The sequence below is a fragment of the Triturus cristatus genome, chromosome 4_2, assembly GCF_964204655.1.
Source record: "Triturus cristatus chromosome 4_2, aTriCri1.1, whole genome shotgun sequence".
Taxonomy (NCBI): domain Eukaryota; kingdom Metazoa; phylum Chordata; class Amphibia; order Caudata; family Salamandridae; genus Triturus; species Triturus cristatus.
Genome location: NC_140586.1, coordinates 891,181,968 through 891,190,350, shown reverse-complemented (window position 1 = coordinate 891,190,350; position 8,383 = coordinate 891,181,968). Strand labels below are relative to the sequence as shown.

Sequence of the window (8,383 nt, the reverse complement as noted above, 5' to 3'; positions counted from 1 at the left end):
AAAGCTACCGCCAACAGACGCAAAGCTTTTTTGAATATGCGAGCTGACTTGCTCTCAATAGGAGCCAGATATAGACTTTTTCATCCATGCCTCTTTAAAGTCACATATAATAACAAAACCACCAAATATGAAGATCCTGTGCGTTTACAAAGTTTTATCAATTCGTGCAAACCGAATGTCATGGATTCTTCTGGTCCTGCATCTTCTCTTTGAATGTTTAATATGGTTTTTTCATTGACATGCTGACCGAATTCTCGTTTTCTCTTTTTTGATGTTTGGCAGTTTGCATGTTGTTTTTTTTCTTTCCTGTTAATAGCATACTTGAAGATGTTTTTGTTGTGTTTTTCTTTTTGAGACTTTGTCTGTTAATGTTCCTCAATTTTCCTGTTAATGTTCCTTCGTACGGAATATTCTAACTCTGATTCTGTTTTGTCATCACAGATTCCCTACCTTTGCTTTATGATGTCTTCCCGGTCCTCCGCTTTGCTGATCCCTGGATGCGTCGTCCATTCCATGTGGTTCCACCCCCTTCCCCGTCTTTGCCTGGTTTCTCCTTATGTAGGTATGTTTCCCTCCTGTACCTCCATCCTTTTTGTTTTCTTATTCTCTTTGTTTATTTCTCTTTTATTTATTCTCTCTATTTCCCTTTTGGTTGTTGTTGAGTTTTTTTCTTTTTGCATGTCCTGTCCTGTTCTTTTTTCTGATCCGTCTGATCTTTCTCTTGAGGTGATTATTTCTCAGCTCTTATTGTTATTTATTCTTCTCATCCTATATTTATTTTCTTATCCTTTTCCTTTGAATCAAAGCTCCGGATATATTTCCTCCTGCTTCTTGACTTTTTCTTATAGATTTGTTTATCTTCCTTCTCTACTTTCTCTTTGTCTTCTCTCTTACACTTGGACCCTGGCAACCATTTTTCAGATTGTATTGTATTTCCTCTCGGATTATTTCACTGAATCGATTTGCTGTTGTTCCTTCTCCTTGTTTTATTTTACTCTTGAACTTTTATGCCGATGAGATTAGTATAATGGAATATTAGAGGGCTGAATTCCCCCATCAAGCGTCAGAGAGTTATGACCCACTTAGCAAAGATGAATGCTGATATTGTATTCTTACAGGAGACTCACCTAACGGAGAATGAGTCATCAAAACTAAAACGAGGTTGGGTGGGGGAAATATTTTATTCTAACGGTGATGGCAAACGCAATGGGGTTATGATGCTCTGTCATAAGTCACTTGATTGTAAATTTATATCAAAGGAATCTGATACAGAGGGCCGTTGGCTCCATGTTAAATTGCTGCTGAAGGATGTTCCAGTCTCCTTTTTCAATGTATATGGTCCTACTGGTGGTGATTCCTCCTTTTGGTCCTCCATTGCCCAGCAGATGGCCCTCTTCATGGAAGATAATTTTATTCTAGCAGGGGACTGCAATCAGATGTTTGATCCCTATGTTGATCAACATTCCAAAGTTCCATTCATTCCTAACAAACCACATAAGTCCTTCATTCATGCTATTACTCAGCACAAACTTTTGGACGCCTGGAGGTTGTGTAACCCCACCACCAGAGAGTATACTTTTTATTCCCCTGTGCATCATTCCCAAACACGTATTGATTATTTTTTTGTTTCCCACAACATTTCACAAGCACTTTTGCATGCTGAAATAGGACCTATATTGTTATCTGATCATGCCCCCATCTCAATCGATTTGGATATTTTACCAAAAGTTAATACGCCCAGAAGATGGAGATTTAACAACTCCCTTCTTTTGGATCCTGCATTCTCTTCCTCATTCTCCACCTTCTTTGATGACTATTTTTCCTTAAACGATTCTACCTCCTTCCCTTTTTCAACTATTTGGGACGCCTTTAAGGCCTCAGCGAGAAATTTTATTATCAGCTTTGTGGCCAAGAAGTGTAACATTACTCGCAAACGCTCGAGTGCCCTGCTTCAAGATATTAAGAGACTGGAGCATTCTTTTTACACATCCAATTCAAAAGATGCTCTTGATGCCCTTATAAAAGCGAAACTGCAATTTAATAAAGAATCTACTGACAGTGCCTCATTTTACCTCCTGAATTCCAGCGCAAAATATTATGGTGGGAAAAATAAGGCACGTAAAATTTTGGCTAATTATTTGAAAACCAGACACAATAAATTATATATCGATTCTATTTTTGATGGGAATTCTATCTTAAAATTTAATGACACGGAAATTTTGAATGAATTCGCACTTTTTTACAAATCATTATATGCTCCCGAAACGGATCCCACAAGTCCTATGCTTTCACAATTCTTTTCAACTATACAGAAAACTCAGCAAACTTTTCCCGATATATCGTCCTTAGAAGTAGATACAACACAACAAGAACTCTTAGAGGCACTTCAACACTTAAAAAAAGATAAGGCACCTGGGCCTGACAGATTCACTGTCGAATTTTACCTCCACTTCTCTAAATTATTATTACCTAAATTACTCCTTCTGATTCATTCTTTTAACTCTCTGGGGGAATCAACAGGCTCTTTCTCAGAGGCTCATATATGTCTAATTCCTAAAGAGGGCAAAGATCTGAAACATTGTAAGAATTACAGACCCATTTCATTGGTCAATATAGATTATAAGATCTTTTCAAAGGCACTGACCTTATGCTTGTACCCTATTCTACCAAATATTTTAGGCAGGGAGCAATCCGGCTTCGTGAAAGGGCGAGTCATTAATGATAATACGAGGTTGTTTTTTAATATTTTATCTAAAGCTCCGCATCGACAACACTCTCTCGCTGCTATAGCGCTTGACGCAGAGAAAGCTTTTGATAGAGTTGAATGGCAATATTTATTTTATGCCCTCCGATGGTTTGGCTTTGGTCCTAAGTTTATAGCCCTGATCTCACTTTTGTATTCTAGTCTGCGCGCTGCGGTTTGTGCTAATGGTCTCATCTCGCCCTTTTTTGACCTTGGTAGGGGTGTGCGTCAAGGCTGCCCCCTCTCTCCTTTTCTTTTTAATTTAGCTCTAGAACCCTTCTTATCAAAGATTCGTCAAAACACACAAATACATGGTTTTCAGACCCCGACCACTAATGTCAAACTAGCAGCCTACGCTGATGATATTTTGCTTTTTATCTCCAACTCTCGTGAATCAGTTCCTGCCTTTCTCAAGGAAGTTCAATCTTTTTCACTGGTTTCTGGGTATAAACTGAATAGCGATAAGTGTGAAATCTTACCTCTGACTAAATTTACTTTTAAAGTTGATTTTGCCCCAACGAACTTTACTTGGAAATCTTCTCATATCAAATACTTGGGATTGAGTTTCACGCCCACGATTAAAGACACAGTTACTTTATGTTTGAATAATTGTATTTAAAAACTTTCCGATCTTACTACTAAATGGCATCCCCTATACATTTCCTGGTGAGGCCGTTTAGACACTATAAAATGATGCTCTCCCCTATGGTTTTATATACCTTTTCCAACATTCCAGTCCTCATCTCTCCCAAATTATTCAAATCGATTAACTCAGTATTATCATCCTTCTTATGGAACACTAAAAAAGCACGCATGTCTCTTTCTAAATTAATACGCCCTAAAAATGAGGGAGGGGTTAATTTTCCCAACTTTCCTGTTTATCAGAAGGCTTTTTTATTACGGCAAGCCTCATATTGGCTGCTTGACCCCACAGTTGATTGCCCCTTATGGGCATCTGTTGAAAGTTCGTTTTTGTCCCCCTTTTCGTTTCAAGAATATCTCTCTTTTTCCCGTAAACCCCAAACGCTATCTTCTCCCCTATTTAAATTTACTTCCAAACTTCTCACTCCTTTACTCCCTTTAACTCCTGATACTCTTGGGTCCTTTTTGGCTTCCACCATTTGGCACAATACGACTCTATTAATAAACAATAAACCCTTCTATTGGAAGTCTTGGAGGCAACATGGTTTGATCTGGGTCCATTAACTATTTTTGAACAATGAATTTATTTCCTTCCCCGTGCTTCGACAGACTTATAGCTTGCACGCTGCCCTGATTTCTAAATACCATATTCTTCGACGTACGGTACTTGACATATACACTAGGCTTACCAGTGATTCTAGTATCTCTCATATCGCTGATGTACCTACTGACTTCTCCACTCTTTTATGAACCAAACCTAAAGCTTCTATTTTATATACTCTTCTCAATCTAAGGGTACACCTAGACAAAAATCCACGACTGAAATCGCTTGGGAGAGAGATTTTAGTGTAGTATGGTCCCCGTCAACGTGGAATGAGATTTGGACTAAGATACGTAAAACCTCCAGAACAGCTAGTTTAACACAAACTTTGTTTTATACATACAATAGGCTTTTACTATCTCCTCACGCCTTAAATAAAAGATTCTCCAACGTACAGGATACTTGTTGGTCTCGCGCATCTCCTGAAGCTGATTTGTTTCATGTGCTTTTTTCATGTTCATTTGTAAATAAGTTTTGGAAACAGCTTTGGTCTCAAATTAATTAAATTTTTGGTACCAATGCCCCATTCTTTGTAAAGGACATTTTCTTGGGAAGCCTTTCCCCAATTTGGGATAACTACGACATGAATATCAGAATTGTTGATTTACTAATAGCAGTTGCTTTTCAGCAGATAACGAGAAATTGGAAAGATTTCACGAAGATTTCTTACAAAGCTTGGTGGTAGGATGTATGCCGTAATCATAGATTGGATACATTTCTCCTGTTTCCTCTACAAATGGCCATGAAGCGAATTCAGTTATGGTTGCCTGCCACAATCTTTTTTGATAAATGTGCATTAAAACACTCCTTACCAACCCCTTCTCAGCAGGAAGTACTTAAACCCCCTTGATTTCTATTGCTGTTTTTCTAGGTTTCATTTATATATGCATTGTGTTCTCCCTGATTATCCTTTTGCTGTGTTTTAAATTTTTATCTTACTCATATATCTCCGCTGGAATTTGTACACAATCTATTGTTTTTCTTTTGATCAGTAATATGTACTGTATGTTTCCACCTCTTTACCTTTCATAAACTTTTCTTCTGAACTAAAAAAAAAAAAGAAATTCTGACGCATCTGTAGGTGCAAAAGTCACGCATTGCTGGAGTAGTGTCACAAGCACGACACAACTCCAGCAATGAATTTTGAGGCCTATTACGCCTGCTTCAAGCAGGCTTAAGGTTTTGACGCAGTGGCGTCCTAGAAGTGACATTGTGAAATCTTGCAGATTTCACTGTGTCCCTTTTACAAGGCGTTCTTGCGTGGGAACGCCCACCTTGCATAAATTATACCTGACGCAGGTATAATGAGATGCAGGGCTTTACAACGTGACGCATCTCCCTAGATGCATCATGTTGTAAATTCGCCACATTTTTTACGCGCCGTTGAGCCACAAAAGTGACGCAACGGCGGCACAAAAGTGTTGCATGGGGCCTGTAAATCTGCCCCACAATCTCTTTGACAAACACACAGCTGGGCTCTTTCGTATAAAAGCTGCATTGGGCATTTGAGCGTGCACAAGAGTTTCTTATTATTGTGCAGTGTGGTCCCGGTGCTGATTTATACTCATAAAGGGACAGATTTACAAGAAACTGGCGCATCTCTGCATCATAGCAGAGATGCGTCAGTTTACTTGTGTCACGCAAAAAAAACCTTGCGCCTCAATGGATGCGCCACATTTACAATGCGGCGCATCGTGGCGCAAGGATTGGCCGATGCATCAAGCATCTGTTGGCGCAAAGGTCACGCATTCCTGGAGTTGTGTCGCAAGCACGACGCAACTCCAGCAATGCTCAGGAAGGCCTATACCTATTGTGCCGCATCATTCCTTACGCCTGCTTCAAGCAGGCGTAAGGTTTTGACACAGTTGAGCCCTAGAAGTGGTGCATTGAAATCTTGCAGATTTCACTGCGTCACTTTTACGAGGCTTTCTTGCATCGAAACGCCCACCCTGCATACATTATACCTGATGCAGGTATAATGTGGCGCGGGGCTTTACAACGTGACGCATCTCCCTAGATGTGTCACGTTGTAAATGTGTCGCAACATGGTGCATTGTTTATGCTGCCGCTGTGTCACAAAAGTGACGCAATGGTGGCGCTAAAGTGTCGCAAGGGGCTTGTAAATCTGCCCCGTCGTATCTAATAAACCAGCGCTTCATCTACACCAGGGAGCAGCGCATCATCTACACCAGGGGGCCACATTTGGCACCCAAACAGCCCTTCTTGCAGCAGCCTCTAAGAGACCGGCACCACAAGGCATTCTGGGAACACACGCTTCTCCCGGCATTTCAAATGCGAACGCGACCTCCAGTTCTCGACGGGGTTCGGGGCTGCAGGATGTACCCCGAGTCTGCCTGCCGCCAGGTGCGGCAATCACTGCTTGTTCACTCTGGACGAGCCTGACCTCTAGTGGCTAGAAGGAGCCTTGCACCTCCCGCTCCTTGGACGAGGAGCGCGTCGATCCTTACCCTAGCGCCTAGAGCTGCGAATCCCAGCTTCGCGCACACATCAGTGACATCTAACTCTTGGTAATCCTACGCTGCTGCAGACTGCCTTTGTGGGCATTTCACCAGTAACACAGCACTGCGCATGTATATGCAAACGATGCCAGCTGTGTTCTGCTGTCAGTAGGCTGCCAAACGTTACCCCTCCCAATCAGATGCCTCTGTAGGTATTATTTTGGGGTTTTTTAGGTCTCGCCTGACCCAGTGCATGCGCTGGTCTGGCGAGACTTTTTGTGAGGGCTCAAAAAAGTGCTACAGTGCAGGTGCGCGGGCGCGCGCGCCTACGTTTCGCGGACGCACGCCCGCTTTGATGTGCTCCGTGAGCCGGCACTTTTTTTTTTAAAGTAACTTTTGATAGTTTGCCATAGAAACAATTTACTTTTGTTGACATGTAGAATTATGCGGCAGAGGTAGTAGCTTAAGTAGCAAGTACTGTCAATCCATGATTATGTGGTAAATGCTGTTGACGCCATATCACACAAATCCAGAGCCCTTCCATATACCGTTTCAGTAATACTTTATTTCGGCAAATTAGCCATAAAAGCCTTCACAACAATAAATAACAAATTTTGCATACATGGCCGTAATATACAATTACAAACAATTGACAAAGTGGTTTTATCTCCATGATTAAGCAATACCTGATAAAAAATAAATAAGAATATTATATTAGTTAAAAGCCAGATTTTAAAAATAAATAACACTGAATAAAACTGGGGGAAGACTGAGAATCTTAAACTATATAGCAAGGGGAGTAAATAGGTTCCCCTTCTTGTATTACAGTTTATAACCAGACAAATTCCTAATAAGATGCACATTAAATAGGAATCTGCTTATACCAAAGACCACTAATTGTGAGGTGTTAGATTTCAGTATACGCTCTGCTACTTTATAGGATCTAACCCCCATTTGTTTACAAAGGGGTTTGATCCAGCAAAGCCTCGGTTTTTTATATGCCGGGCAAAAGAAGAGTAGATGAACATCATCTTCCCTTGCCCCTAAGGAACAGAAGGTGCACAAATCCGAACCTTTTTCCCGCCCCAACTGCATGTATAAGCACTGATCGCTAAAACCCCATACCTAAATTGCAAGTATAATGATTTTGCTAAAGGAGGGCCAATCTCATCCATAAATTCTTCGAAATTGGGCGTATCTTTTATATTTAGGAAATTCTGAGTCAATATGCCAGTCGTAGAACCAAGTGATAGCTCGCCATTGGCATAGGACCAGAAAGTATCCTTTAGAATTTTTTTCGAGGACATAGTCATGTTCTGTGGTGCCTCCCAAAAGTGAGAAAGCCCTAGTTTCTTAAACCATTTGCATATATGCTTTAGCCATGGGGTTTTCAACTGCTCATCTATCTGGATTAATTCAATCAAACCACACTTATAATCGCTCAACTCAGGGGTAGACCAAACCCTAACCCAGTACAACAGTGGTCTCAATAATGCTAGGTACTCTGTTCTTTTGAGATTAATATCAAGGAATACGGGAACAAGGGGGGTCCTGGAAGGTATTTTAAGCAATCTGTGTACAAAGTTGTTTTCTACCTTCCCAAATTTGTTAGTACTACAGCAACCCCATATCTCAGCACCATAAAGAGCAGCGGATTGGGCCTTCGCTTTAAAAACCTCAAGTGCTGGGGAAATAGCTTTAGAGTGGCTGGCGCCATGCACTTTTAAAATAGGCAGTGAGTTTTGTTTAAGAGATAATGTACTTTTATCCAACTGTCCTTTCCAGGTCAATTTATTATCCAACATCAGACCCAAATAGTTAAAGCTTCCTACCTGTTCCAATTTACGATTCTCTAAAAACAGATTATTCCTTGAGGTTTTTTTTGGGTTTATAACCATATATTTGGTTTTTGTTGAATTTATTTCTAACCCCTTCTCC

At 40.6% G+C, this 8,383-nt stretch overlaps 1 long non-coding RNA gene across 1 annotated transcript in view; it reads left to right on the top strand.

The window, feature by feature from the left end:
• Nucleotides 1–446: 446 nt before the first annotated feature.
• The window catches only part of LOC146835361 (uncharacterized), a 189,390-nt gene continuing 181,453 nt past the window's right edge, over nt 447–8,383 (top strand). The window contains exon 1 of the long non-coding RNA XR_014960425.1: nt 447–562. This is a non-coding gene — a long non-coding RNA (uncharacterized LOC146835361). The remainder of the gene's footprint in view (nt 563–8,383) is intronic.